A 14,558-nucleotide genomic window follows, 5' to 3' on the forward strand; every position below is an offset into this window, starting at 1 on the left:
TTTTGTTCCCATACATTTTTCAGACACCTTTTTATTTTCAGATATAGTCTCCACTCACAAGAGGCTCAACCTCCTCAAGGAAATGTCAATAATTGTAGGCTGTAGGAAAACATTTCTCCCTTCACATGAAATGAATATATGTCAGGATTTCTCCCGACAGATTCTTCTGAGGACGTTTCGGTTAATTCCTTTTCATGTCAGCCTCAGAACTCAGCATTGATCATTTTCACTTGATCAAAAGGCTGCAGGTTCATTTTACATAAGACAAATAAACAAATACATAAAGCAGAGTGTGTGGGTCCACGCGGAACTCCAAAGCATGCTCCCACTGCGCTGAGGAAAACAGATTCATACTTGTTTTTCTAACATTCACAGGTTAGCAATGAAGGCTCTTGATGTTTTTGCTCAAAGACCTGTGAGCATTGGTGGATCTGAGCTGCAGAAATACAGCAACCTGAAGATTTTATTAACCTTACAGAGTGTTTTTTCTCATTTGTCAGTATGTGAACATGAAGAATCTGTTCCTTGCAGCTTGAACTTAACTGTGAATGACCAAAAGATCAACACGGCATCTTAATTTCCCCAGTGTGTTTCCCCTCAGTGTTTCTCCTGCAGCATGACTGACTGCAGGCCTGCCTTCACGCGCTCTCTTTCATTGTTAAACACACACATTCAGTCGCTCGGCTGCATTGGTGCATTTCTCCCTTGTTTCCTCCCTTGTGCATTAAACTGTAGTTCACAGTCTAATATAAAAACCATTCATCAGGTGTTAATACAGTTTGAAATGTCAGAGGGTGAACGGTGTGACAAGCGTGAGTCTGCTCCAAATACATTTGAATGCGTTTGATATATTTATGAATATGAATGTTTCATTCACATCAGTCATCAGTCTGATACTTAATCCTATAATTCCCTTTGTATCATATTTGGTATGTGAGTTTCTGTCACGGCGAGGGATGGCCGGTACCGAATAGGACTCAGGTGCAGAAACCCAGAGCGGAGACAGTAGATGATTTAACAGTTTATTACGGTTAAGTGCAAGGGAAAAACGTGACAAAGACAGAAAATGACGAGACGTGGAGCCTTGGTGTGGCGTGCCCTGGGGAACGTGGCTAGGGCGAGGGAACGAGGCCTGAGATGCGGAATGGGGCTGAGTGGGGAACAGTCACACTGAGGGAAGAGGATATAGGAGTTAGGCAGGTAGTGAAGGCAGCTCAGAAGTGGCCAGTATAAGAGCGGCAATTCTTACTTGCAGTTAGGGACCTGGAGTGTTTGAGAGGGGGGTGATGAAGATCCAGGGGAGGCTGAGTGGCGTGGAAAAGCTGACCTGAGATCCGGGGCTCCAGATGGAGTGTGATGGCAGGAGGGCAGGCAGGTGAGGCGCAGAGGGATTTCCAGAACGATCACTAGGTATCCTGAGTCCGGAGGTGGAGTGTGAGCCAGGGTGGGTACAGCATCTGTAGTACAAGAGAGTCGTGTTTAACAGGATAAATCACAGCAAGAATTTAACGTACACGGCCTGTTACCAACATGTGTTGATGACGAACTGGCAGTGAATGAACATCGATGTGTGGTTTAAATCCCTCTGGCTTGATTGCCTGCAATAGGCTCCAGGTGTGCAGGAGCTGGAGTTGGCCCTGCCCAGGGGCGGATCCCAGGTCAGTTCAGGAGCCTAATGGAAACTCCAGCCACCCACCGTAGACCATGACAGTTTCTGAGACCTCGATCTCATCAACATGATCAATGCTGCCATCATTTCAAAATGTTATGGACAAAACTCTTTTTGTCTAAAATTAACATTGATGTTAACAAAAAGTTGCCAAAAAATGCACAATGTATCAAATGCGATACAAAAAATATGTAACGAATATATAATAATCATATAATAAAAATACATCATACACAATATGATAGCAAAAAAAATGGAATTTGTTATAAGGGTTAATAAACATCTCAGTTCCAAAAAAGTCAGAATTATTTTGCTCTTTTTTTGTTGGGTCTTACAGCGTTAATCAATCACGGGGACAGTAACGCTTTACATTTGTGTTGCTTCATAACAATATAAACCTACTGCAGACTACAGTCCTCTGTACAGTGTTTAAAACTGTCTTTCTCCAGACTGTCCTAAATTAAATTAACCTGCGGTCATTCATTCAGCTGGTGTCTATTGATTTCACTAGAACAAAGCCAAAGTCATTAAAATAATGAAATAACACATTTCATTCACTGGTGTAGTGAGAAAACAACCTGAGGGAGTTTTTTCTTCACTCTGCTCCCCTGCTGTTTTGATGGAGTCGGGTGGAGGTCCAGCTGCACATGGGGAGTCCTTGGCTTTGGTGAGACGGGACCATCACCCACCTCCTATCTAGCTTTTTAACATGAAAGGTCATTTTTCTGGATAAGAACCAAGTAGATTTCAGTGCACAAAGATGTGCAAATGAAGCTTATGTGTAAGTTCATTAACCCATTTAATCCCCCTGTTGGGGGTGACCGTGGTTCAGGGGGTTGGGAAGCTCATCTTGTAAATGGATGGTTGCCGGCTCGATCCCCAGCTCTGTCTGTCTCGGTCGTTGTGTCCTTGGGAAAGACACTTCACCTACCGCCTACTGGTGTTGGCCAGAGGGGCCGATGGCGCGATATGGCAGCCTGGCTTCTGTCAGTCTGCCCCAGGGCAGCTGTGGCTACACCTGTAGCTGCCTCCACCAGTGTGTGAATGTGAGAGTGAATGAATAGTGGCATTGTAAAGCGCTATATAAATGCCATCCATTATTATTATTTTCTCCCATTTTACTCCTTAGACCTCCCCTACACACAACATGTTTAACTTTGTTAAAGCAATATTGGGTTAAAATGGCAACAATTGTTGCCGGTGGGATTAAATGTGTTAAGGAAGCTGCTAGTATATTTATTACATCACTTCCACTTTCCCACGATGTCAAACTCAATACCAACAACATCACTGCTGTGAGCCAATCAGCATCCACTCTATGCGGTTTAAATCGGTGCTCTCCCTCATTCTCCCTTTCAGACTCTAATTCGTGCGACCCACCTCCTCACCATCTCCAGCACCAGTGTTGGGCAAGTTACTTTGAAAAAGTAATTAATTATAGTTACTAGTTACTTCTTTAAAAAAGTAACTGAGTTAGTAACTAAGTTACAAGATTGTAAAAGTAATGAATTACTTGAAAAGTAACTACTGCGTTACTTTAAAAAAAACAAACATTTAGCCCTCTGGGGTCCAGGGTATAATCGGCCATTTTTAACTACTTCGATGTTTCCTCTATTTCACCTTTAAAAACTATTTACTTTGTCTTGTTTGGTCTCATTCTTTTCAGCACAACCTCACGTGTCTGAATTTACAGTTATGATTTTAATTTTGACAAACTGTATTAACACAATTGATCTAAAATCCTATGCAAGTTTTGTAAACAACAAAGTGATTTGCAGCCATTTACCTTTTACCCTTTTCTAAAACAACCATTTCAAACTGTTTACAGAACAATCAGCTGTTCTTCAATAAGATGTTACACAAATTATTTGTGCCACTCCAAATATTTCTGTCCACTATAAAGGAGAACATCACAGCCTGATACCTGCAGCTCTGACAGCAGCAGGTGTGTCACTCCTGTTTCTACTCGGAGACAGCAGTCGCCTCAGTTGCCACAACACAAAACTATCCACAGCACTACACACTAACTATACAAGACAACACATTAACTACACACTCCACGCTAAACGTCACAAATCTCTCACATCTCAAAACTCGCTCTCTCTTTTTTCCGCTCTCTCTTTCACCGTCACTCCTAAACTTCCCCCTCTTCCTAAACAACCAAATGTTATGTTGCCATATCATTTTTTGATTGAAAGGGTGTTTTTTTTGTTTGTTTTTTTTGCTCATAAGCAGAGAGTGCTCGCTGCGCTGTCCTCAGACAGCAAACGTGACAAAACTATTGAGGAATAAGCTGCTTAAAGCTGTAGCGTCCAGATTACTTACAGTTACTTTGTGCAACTGATATGCAGTAAGCTGAACACAGCTTCAACCATCTGTTTGTTGAATAATAGTAACGAGACCGCATGTTCTTGTTAGTAACTGTAACGGCGTTGTAACGATAGAAATAGTAATTAGTTAGATTAGTCGTTACTGAAAAAAGTAACGCCGTCAAGAGCCTCAGTCTTCATCTTCATATTGTGGGCGTTCCTGTCCTCATTTCTATCAATGCTGCAGTTCCATCATGGCAGTATAAATAATAAACCATGTTCGGTTCTTCCAAATAACCTCTGCTAATTGAGCTGATGCTCCAGCAGCCTGCGTAAAAACTGATTTGTTGTGAATGGAAACCCCGTTACAAATGAGTCAGTAGAATCTAGTCAAGATGCCACGAGTGTCTTCATAGCGTCCAGTGTGTGCGTGGCGTGCGTGGCGTGCGTCTGATCCCTGGACCTATCGTGAGAGGGCAAACGGGTAGCATTGATTTGAAGTGCTGAACACGTTCGTTCAGAGAAACAGAAAGTGTGAAAGTGTTGAGCGTGTTAATGGTTTAGACTAAAAGTGCTCTCTCCGCTCTTTGATGCTGTCAGGTTGCAGCTCGAAGCGGCTTGTTTCAACACTTGATAAAAGCCCCTCTCGCACTTGTTTGAGATAACCATTACAGTCTCATCCTCTCACACCGTTGTTGTCCTGTTTAAATATTACTGAGAGTGCTGTCTGGAAACTAGAGGCTCCCTCCATATATGTTTTATTTCACTCAGTGCCTGAACAGGAAACCTCTCTCTGTATCTGTACGTGAGCGCCTCAAACACACAGCAGAGGCTACAGAGCCCCCCCTGGAGCAGTTCAGCGTGCTGCTCAGAGGCTCTTGAATAATGCTGCCTGGCACTTTGAATCTGAAACCCAGCACCTCCTGGTCCCCAGCTCACAGCTGGAGTGTTCCCAGTTGATGCCAGGCTCCAGCCAGCAGCCCGTCTGATTTCCATTCAACCTCTTTACAGCCAAGCCAACTGGGTCCCCTGCGGCCCCGTATGGTGAGTTCTCATTTTCATGTATTTTAATTGCAGAATGTGGCATTTAAAACTTCTTACAGGCTCTGTTTGTGTGGCTCTCTTTATTTTTTATCCATCGCTATTCTCATTTAAACTACTCCCACTCCCAGTTGGTGGTAATACCTAACATTTGGCAGTGTATCATTCAATTTCTATCCAAATATAAACTGAAACAGTTCTCATATTTATGCTAATAATATCCCACTCAGCTTCCCACCTTTTGAAATTAACTTTCCCAGATTGATTTTGAACGAAACAAAATGGGAAAGAATTTTTTTGATTGGGAGAAACTTGAAAGTTGAATCTTTTATTGCTGTAAATACGCAATCTTACAAAAATGTATCGTACTGATCAATAACGTGTTCGCTGTGCGTGTCCACAGCTGACATGTCTGTATCCAGAGCTCGTTTGTAGAAACAATGAAAAACTTTGTGTTAGCATGTTGTCTGTGCAGATGTTTTCAAAGACCGGACGTTGTGTTAGCAGGACACAGTTTTCACTTTCTCATCACAGCAGCCGTAAACTGCTCCACCATGTTTATCCTCTGATACATGAACTGATTGATCATTTTTGTCTTTATTTCCTGCAGATCACTGCAGAACTTTTGTAATGCAAGTAACAACATGGCTTTAACTGGAACGTAATTAGTGAATTTAGTAAAGTAGCACATAACTTTGTAATCCACACCTGCAAACTGCCAAATATTCCACTGTTACAGACGTGTTCACACTTACTGATGATCAGCCAATGAAGAGCATTGTTCCAGCCTTTCTGCTGCCACACCTCATGTTCAATTAGCAATTAGTCTGCAGTTCACCTTCCACTTGCCTGATTGCCTTGTTCATTCAAGTTATTATCACCTGCTTTCATGTTTTTTGTGTTTCTTTAAGTAAAAGTCTCTGTGCTGTGTTCTTGGTGCTGAGCTGCATCGCTGTGCGTGACCATCACCTGCTTTTGGATTAGAGATTTGGATTTTGGACCTTCACTCTGTTCTCCTGTGAACTGTTACATTAAATAGAAAAAACACTAAAAGAGAGAAAGATAAGGAGGCCGGTGCTGAACACGACACAGAGGATCACAGCCAGGCAAACACTGGGCAGGCTAAATAACCAAAACACAAGAATATCACGAGAAGTGACACGACGACAACAACAAACAGAAAGGAAATGAAACTGAAAGCGTTCAAGCCCTTGGACCATGACATATCTGACCCTGTCTTTGCTGCAGGACTGAGCCTGTCAAAACAAAGCCATGCCAGCAATTTAAAAAAAATTACAGCAGATGTAATATAATGACTTTCTTTCGCCTGTGCTGGTTTGCATCCTTGGGACTGAGTGCAGGTAGATCAGGGAAATCAGATTTTCTTCAGGACAAATGAGCGAGCCGGACTCGATGCATCCAGATGCTTTTATCATCCGTGGGACCTGGAACACAACACTCACAAAAGGAAGGAAAACAAGCCAAAGATGCATCAGCTCCATTAAAAATAATGATCCTGTTCAATAATATGAGCAGGGGTTATACTGCAGCGCCGTGGACTCTGGGAAAATTACCAGTAAAATTAGGCTCCACATTGTATTCTTTGGCTCGCTTGTTACCATGGCCACCCCGACCCAGGCGGCTAATGAAACCGCGCATATATGAGATTGTCGACCGTCCTCTCTGCCCTTGTTGATGCTGCTGCTCCCGTGTGCCGGAGCGGCGGGGGCTGCCTTTACATAAGAAGTGGCGCAGGTGGCAGCCATAGCTGTCTGCTATGACAGCACCTTAATTAATAGCACCCGGTTTAGATTTCAGTTTACAAGCAGGGGGTGACAGTGTACCCTATTAACCTATTTTTGCTGCTTCCATATATGAATCACTCACATGTACAACAGCAGCTCGCACAAATTACAGTCGGACCGCGTCACCGTGTGCCCAATGTGTCGACGTCTCTGTCCAGGTGTCTTAAAAATCGCAATATATAAAGTTTTTCGTAGTTGCCGACAGTCCAGATGTTGTGAACATCTCTGTGAACCAAAGTGATTACACGTATGTGCTTTATCTCATTTTTCAAGCCCTTTTTAACCTTCAGCTTAATGAAATTAGAGCGAGGCCCGGCGCCAGGCGCGCTCACGCAGGCTTGATTTTTTTTTTGTCAAGGACTCGGTCAAAGTAACTTCCAGACTCACTTTGTGTCCTCCCCAGATTCCTGCTGAGACACAAACCACACAAACAGGATATGAGGTCACAGCGTGATATATATCGCCAAGCCAACCCTTGGTGGGCGGGCCTCTGGACTGCAAAGCCACAAATAAATCTCTCCCCATGGGATCATCTGTCGGTGTGAGCGTGTGAGTGTGCATGTATATCTGCTTAAATCTGCCGTCCGTGTGTGTGTGCAGACGTGTGTGAGTCTGTTCGACTCAAAAATAAGATACCAAGCAGCCTGACAGCCGCTCGTCCTGCACTGTGCAGCTACAACGCTCTATTAGTCGAATCTGTCCACCAAACAGATGACATCAGAAGCTCGCTTCTGTAAGGTGCAGCTCTGTGCATACGATCCACATTCATCAGCACAGTGAAAGTAGTCAGATAAAGCACGTGTAATGAGTGGGGCGCCTCATCTTTTCCTCACAGATGAGGCCGAGGTAGCAGGAAGTTTTATGGGGCACAGATGTGATGCTTTTTTAACCCAGACTGCGTTTACTGCCGCCAGACGCAGGTAAGTATGCGAATATTCCCATTTTAATATTGCCCGCCCTTGTCGGAGATTTTAATCAGCCCCTCTGCAGTAATAATTGGATAAAGTTACCTGCTGTTTTTCAGCAAGCTCACCTCCCTCCCCTTCTCCGCACCTACCACCACCTCCCCCAGTGATAATCCAGTCCAAAGGGCCTAAAGCTCTGCTTTTAAATAAGAGTGGCACAAAAATAACACCTTGATAAGACTCTTAGTGGCTTTAAATTGAACTTTATTCTGCAAATTGGGATAATGTTTGAAGATTGCTTTTTAGTGCTACAGCGCTTTCACAGTAATGGACAGTGATTTTCAGCAGCCGTCCTCGCTGAAAAATGACACCCGAGCCACGGTCTGCAGGAAGTGGAATCAAAGGTCACCTTTGTTTCTTCAAAACAAGCCCTACATCCAAAATAAATCCGAACACAGAGATGATTCAGTGCCAACATCACACCAAAACCTTCACTAAATCGCTAATTATCCACTGAGGCGGTTTGCCGCTGAGTGCGAAGCGTCTAGGTGGAGAATTGCAACCTCCGAGTCACCAGAAAAGGGTGGAGCTACAACTCCAGGTGAGGAAGGAGCTCAGAGTGGAGCCGCTGCTCCTCCACGGAATAAAGCAGCTGATTTGGAGGTGAGGTGTTTCAGGGAGGAGATCCCAGGGCAGACGTGCATCCACAGATGTTTCTATTAAATAATCCTGGTTTCTTGTCTCCAGGCTCTGAGAAGCTTGTGCACCTTTGAGTCGAGTAGTTGTGCCATGGCGAAGCATCAGGACTCGCTCTTCATCACCAAGGTTCAGTTTAAATGGAACAACACATTTAAATCTCCAGGAAGTTTTTGTGAAACAGCAAAAATGAATCCAAAATGTCTGACTTCCTGTTTGGTCCGGGGTCTGGCTCCAGGAGGCCTTCTGGTGAATTTCATGCACATAACTTTATGAAAACCTTCATGTTGTGGAGCCTTTGTGCCCCATAAAATACAGAAAACCTCACCACTTCTTTCACACTTTGAGTGTAACGTGATCAATATTTACAAAACACAACAGCTAGAATCATATTTACATTTCCTGCGTAGCATAAACCGCCGTGAATATAAGCTCTCCACATTAAAATGCCTTCTCCAGGCTGCAGAAGCTTGTTTTTATTGTTCATGTCCTGGTACACCCGAGAGTCTGTGGCCTTCAGATGAAGCTGCATGAATTAATAATTGATGGTTGTAAGTGTGGTGGGGGGAGGAGGAGGAGGAGGGTTATTCAGCATATTTATCTGGGTCACTCCTGAAAGCACATTTGAAAATGCGCTGAGATGCTTTTTCTGGGGAGTGACGAGTTTCTTCATTCGTCACTCAAAAGAAGCAGTTCAAGTTCTGACTGCAGTCTTTTATTCCCTTTGATCCACAACAGAGCAAACAATTAAGAAATGAACAGAATGATCAAATATTTTAACCACTAACTGCTTTTTTAGTATTTGAGCGCTCAAACCAAGAAAACACTGCAAAATTAATCACCCAATCACCCAGAGCTGTATAAATGTACGAGAAAGTACACGCACGACAAAATAATGCAGTGTTTCTTTCAGCTCGCCGTCATCATAAAAAGCCAATAAAAATCAAAGCGTGCGAGAAAGGTGAAAGTTTTGATGCACACGAATAAGCTGAAGCAGCGGAGGAAGCGGGGCTGTGATTCAGTGTGGGGAGGCCGCCGGGAGGCTCTTATTGAGCAGATGAGTTTTGAGCCTGCAGCGCGCCGTGAGACTCGCAGTCATGGTGCACACGCCGGATTATCATATCCAATTCATTTTCTGGACCTGTTGGGGGAAGAACTGCTATGAAACACGGGGGGTTGTTTGCCTGCGTGTGAGCTGCTGATGTGGTGAGTCATTGGAATTTAACAAGTGTGGTGCTGTAGTGTGTGTGTGTGTGTGTGTGTGTGTGTGTGTGTGTGTGTGGGGGGGGGGGGGGGGGGGGGGGGGGGGGGGGGTCTTAACTGCAGCCTGAAGCCAGCAAGTGTCTCGTTTTTGATTTTCTAAAGAAATATTAATGTTAAAAAAGAAAGGAGCTCCGAAGAAGCCACTGTTACTCCTGCAGTGATGAGACAACCTGTTTAAAATGCATTAAGGCTTAAATCAGGGGTGGGGAACTCCAGGCCTCGAGGGCCGGTGTCCTGCAGGTTTTAGATCTCACCCTGAGTCAGCACACCTGAATCAAATGATTAGTTCATTACCAGCCTCTGGAGAACTTCAAGACATGTTGAGGAGGTCATTTAGCCATTTAAATCAGCTGTGTTGGATCAAGGACACATCTGAACCTGCAGGACACCGGCCCTCGAGGCCTGGAGCTCCCCCACCCCTGGCTTAAAGTTTGCCTTTTTAGGGGGCGTGGCCTCTTTGACTGACAGGAGGTTTGCTACACAGGTGGCTAAAGCTGCTAGCTGTATGCTAGCCTTCTCCTTAGCTAACTGTAGTATCTGAACTGCACATAAACCCACGCATGCTCTCAATCTGCTCCACCCCGGCTCTTCAAGCTGATCTTGAAATCAACAGTCACAGGTGTTCTTGTGATTCTGCGAACTCGTCTGAAAACTAAGACTTGGCCTTGTATTAGCTCGCTTTTTCAGCTCCACCTCTATAAATCGCTTTTACTTACTAACAGATGGTTGCAGACGTCTGAGCTCCAGCTTTGGATGTTACCGAGCACTAATCAGCAAGTATCTGTATCTGCCATTGTCACTATCAAAGTGCTTTGAGGCAACATCAGGGTTGGGGGTTTGACCTTGGGTTGGCTGAGCATTCAGGAGGGCGGCATCAATTAAAGTTCAGCCTGAATCCTTCACACAGAGGTCGCTCCACAGGCTGTTACAAGAGAAGAGTAGTTTTTTTTAAGCTAAATTATAACCTGCAAGGACATAAAAAAAGTTACCTTAATTAATAAATGAGAAGACACCAACTGGCCTACATGTACACCCTTAAACATCCACCATCCTTTGCTCTGTGTGTCTGACGGAGAAGAGAAATTCCTTAATATCACACCTCAGCTGTAATCTACACGGAGGATAACAGCCGACAGGGCTTCAGAATAACACGCCCGTATTATTCACTGAGAATAAAAGAATATGAGGTGTAGGCTGATGAAGGGAAACAAGATCCAGCAGGCGGAGGGTAAGCTGCTGAGCTCACCGGAGAGGTGCGGGCTCCCATGGCCTCCGAGGAGGCGAGACACACTCGGCTGTGACCAGAAGATCGAAGGCGGAGGCAGAAGCTGCGAGCAGGAACCTCCAAATCGCTCTGCTGAGATTTTGTTTTAGCACCAAAACATTGTTGTTTGTGCATATTGTGCACTTGATTTGAACATTGCCTCATAATGTTTAAAAAGTTTGGGCTTTTTCAGCTTTCATGTTACTCCATAATTGTTCAGAGAGGTTGAGGTCAGGTGACGGTGGAGGGAAGTCCATGGCAGTCAGTCAAATCTTTGAGGTATCAGTCCAGTGCTTAGAAAGCTCCCCTTTTACTTGCCTCTGATTCTGCAGGAAGCTGGAAGCACAGCTTTATTTCTAACCACAAACCTCAGCTATAAAGGATATACATACACTGCATGGACTAAAGTAGTGGGCCACCCTTCTTGATCTTTGAATTCAGGAGTTTCATTGAGTCCCACTGCCACAGGTGTGTAGGCACCGAGTCATGCAGTCTACCTGTACAAAGTTTTGTGAAGCACTCACTGATTTTAAGTGTGGTGCTGTAACAGGATGGGACCTCTGCAACAAGTCAGTGCATGAAATTTCTTTCATCCAAGATAATCCATGGAAAACTTTGAGATGATTGTGGAATATGTTGGGGGAAGACTCAGCTCAAGATTCCATAGTTTGGGTCAATGGGTGACATCATGGGAACTACGTCCACCTTTTACACTGTCGGTGTTTCCAACAGAGGAACAGGGACTCCACCTGCATGTGACTGAATGCTGCGTCAAAGGAAAGAACCAAGTCTTTACACAAAGGAGGTCGATGCTACAAATCTGATCCAGTTTGATTAACGACTGAGAACCTGAGCCGAACCTAAATTGTTTCACCTTTGAAGACCTCATTTTTGTTTCTAATTTCACTGGATCCTTGAACTTTCTGATTATTTCTACATTAACAAGAAAATATGAGACATTGTCAACATGGTCTCAGATGTCAGGACTCTGCTGTAGCTGAAGTTGAAGATCTGTTTGGTTTTGTTACGATGCCTGGGTCATTGACCCAGGGTTTTTGAGTTTATTATATTATTTATCATTTCTAGTCTTTGGTTTCTTTGTTAGAGTTCTGTCTTATGGTTTATGTCTCTGTGTAATCCTTAGTTGCTGTCTCCCCTGTCTGCTATAACCCCGTGTCCAGTCAGTGTATGTGTCTGCCCTGGTCCCACGTCTCTGTTCCCTCTGTTGCAGTGCCTGCCTGTGAGTCTGTAAGTTCAGTCTGTGTTATGTTTCCTGTTTTATTTTGAAGGTCCATGTCTTATGTTAATGTGTCTGGTTTTGCTTCCTCTTGTCTCGTTAGGCCTGATTTGCCCCAGCTGTGTTTCCCTCCTGTTACCCATTCCCTGATTGCTCCCTCTGTGTATTTAAGCCCTGTGTTTCTCTGTGTCACGATTTACCCTCATGTATGCTGTGTGTTCTGCCTGCCTGCTTATGTACGTTTATTTGGATTTTTGTTACGTTTTGCCATCCAGCAATAAAAGCAGAGTTTGAAGTACACTTTTGCCTGCCGTGAGCCTGCACTTTGGGTCCACTACTCCCGCCTGCACACAGCGACACATGACAGGTTTTTGTTTTGGCAAAAACCAACCAGATCTTTAACTTCAGAAAATGGCTCTACAAAGTAAAACCCTGCAAACCTTCACAATAAACGAATGTTTTTAAAAAGTGAAATGAGCTCAGCAGAGCTGCTCGGATGTGTTTGCAGAGCTGACAGCGGACCAACACAAGGAGTTCCTCTGGCTGTGGGTTTTGTCACCCATTTAGCTGGCAAAGCGACGACTCATGAATAACATTTCTGCTCTGACCTCATGTTCAAACCCCCGTTTGCCCGGCTTCTTATCTCGCAGTGTGCAAGTCCTCACGATTTTCAGTGGAAAGTGTGCAGATTTGAAATGGTGGCTCTTGATGTGTAAACAGAATTTGTCTAGGACGGCTTTAAAGGGAGGCACAAACACTTCACTCACACGTAGTCACAATCTCCCAAGACTTAGGTTTGCACATGGAGCATTTCGTGTTGGATCAAAGGGTCTGTGGCAGAAGTTGAGGATGTGGTGCAGCTACTTTTAATCCTTTTAGTTCTTTGCCTTAATGCTCCCACGATGCATCACCAGAAGAAAATATACGTCACATTTCAGTGGTGGCTGTTCATGGTAGACATGACCAAAGTTTGTAATAGTGAGGTCGGTGTATGCTCGCCCTGTGACGCTGCAGCTCGCCCTGCAGACTGCTCTCAACACACAGTTTGAGTTTTTCATGAGAAGGGGCCAATATGGTCATCTCAGGCACAGGAAACACCATATGGTCACCATATCACCATGGCAACTGAAAGTGGACACATTTTTGACTATGACTAGCTTGTTTCAGACTAGTTTCCCAGTCTGTGATCTTCCTGCTCCATAGGGGGCGCTCTCGAGTTAGTCCAATATGAAGCTTTAGAGCAAAAGTGTAAATTTACACAGAAGTGTTGGTTTTTCTTCTGGGAATTCTTTGCAGTTTTCTGAAGACAACAATTATAATTTCATTTTAAACACTTTTACGGGTTTAAATTGGAATACCAGAGGCGCCTTATAGCGTCCTCCATTTTTGATTTAAGGTGTAAAGCGAGCAGCCTCAGTCAGCTGCTTCTTCTACACACGTGAAGCTTCTGCTTGGATTTAGTTACGTTCATATCGTCTGCTGGAGTTTGGAAACATGATGATTTATCGTTGGGCCGTTGCATCCTCGAGGACTAAAACACATCCTTGTGTTATATGATCGAATCTTCTTCACTGTGAAAAAAACTAAAGCACACAGATGTCCCTTTATTTCACCTTGGATCCATTATCAATGCTGTGTTTGCAAAAATCAAAACAACATGGTGTTTTTTGTCTCAAAGCAGCGAAATTAATATTTTTTCCTGTTCAGCTCATTGACTGAGGGCTACCTCTCGAGCACGTCCAGCTGAACTGCAGCCAGTTTCTGCACAATGAGCTTAACTGGAAGTGGAAACGGCTGCAGAGGATGAACTGAATGGCAGCACCGAGGCAGCTTATAACAAACAGATTATTTTGAACTATGAGTCATGCAAAGCTGCTCTCATATTTTATTCCAACAATAGAAACATGGAGATGGAACTGAACACGTACTCTATTATCTGAAAACTCAAAGGAACAACAGCCTCCGTTTTACTCCTCCCCTGTTTGGACAGTGAGTTTATATTAAAGTGAGCACCATAATTAAAAACCAGCCGTCTTCGCTTGTTCCCTCCCTCATTAGTCTCTCACCATCACCCCACCGTGCACTCTCCTCAGACTGTCACACTGAGGTCTTTTCCTCTTCTTCCTCCTGTCCTCCGCTTCATCTGCAGTCCACCTTCTGGTTGTATCCTGGCTCTGTTTGTCTTCCTGGTTCCTGCAACACTGAAACAAATGCTGGTTTCTGCTTTTACGTGCTTATTTTTGTGTCATGTGCCTGGGTTCTTGAATCGAATCGGTGCTGAAAGCTAAAGTAGACCTTTCCTTCGGACGGGTAAATGCTGTCTCCTCATTCAAAAATTAGCAGGTGCAACTGAAGTCAGTAAAACTTAC

At 44.1% G+C, this 14,558-nt stretch overlaps 1 long non-coding RNA gene across 1 annotated transcript; it reads right to left on the reverse strand.

Moving 5' to 3' along the window:
• Nucleotides 1-1,050: 1,050 nt before the first annotated feature.
• On the reverse strand, nt 1,051-1,695 carry LOC143418768 (uncharacterized). The gene is made up of 3 exons (XR_013098785.1): nt 1,531-1,695; nt 1,250-1,457; nt 1,051-1,170 (listed from the first exon to the last, which is right to left on the reverse strand). It is a non-coding gene; the product is annotated as an uncharacterized LOC143418768 (long non-coding RNA).
• Between the last annotated feature and the right edge of the window lie 12,863 nt (nt 1,696-14,558).

This window comes from Maylandia zebra, linkage group LG5 (genome assembly GCF_041146795.1).
Source record: "Maylandia zebra isolate NMK-2024a linkage group LG5, Mzebra_GT3a, whole genome shotgun sequence".
NCBI classification, from domain to species: domain Eukaryota; kingdom Metazoa; phylum Chordata; class Actinopteri; order Cichliformes; family Cichlidae; genus Maylandia; species Maylandia zebra.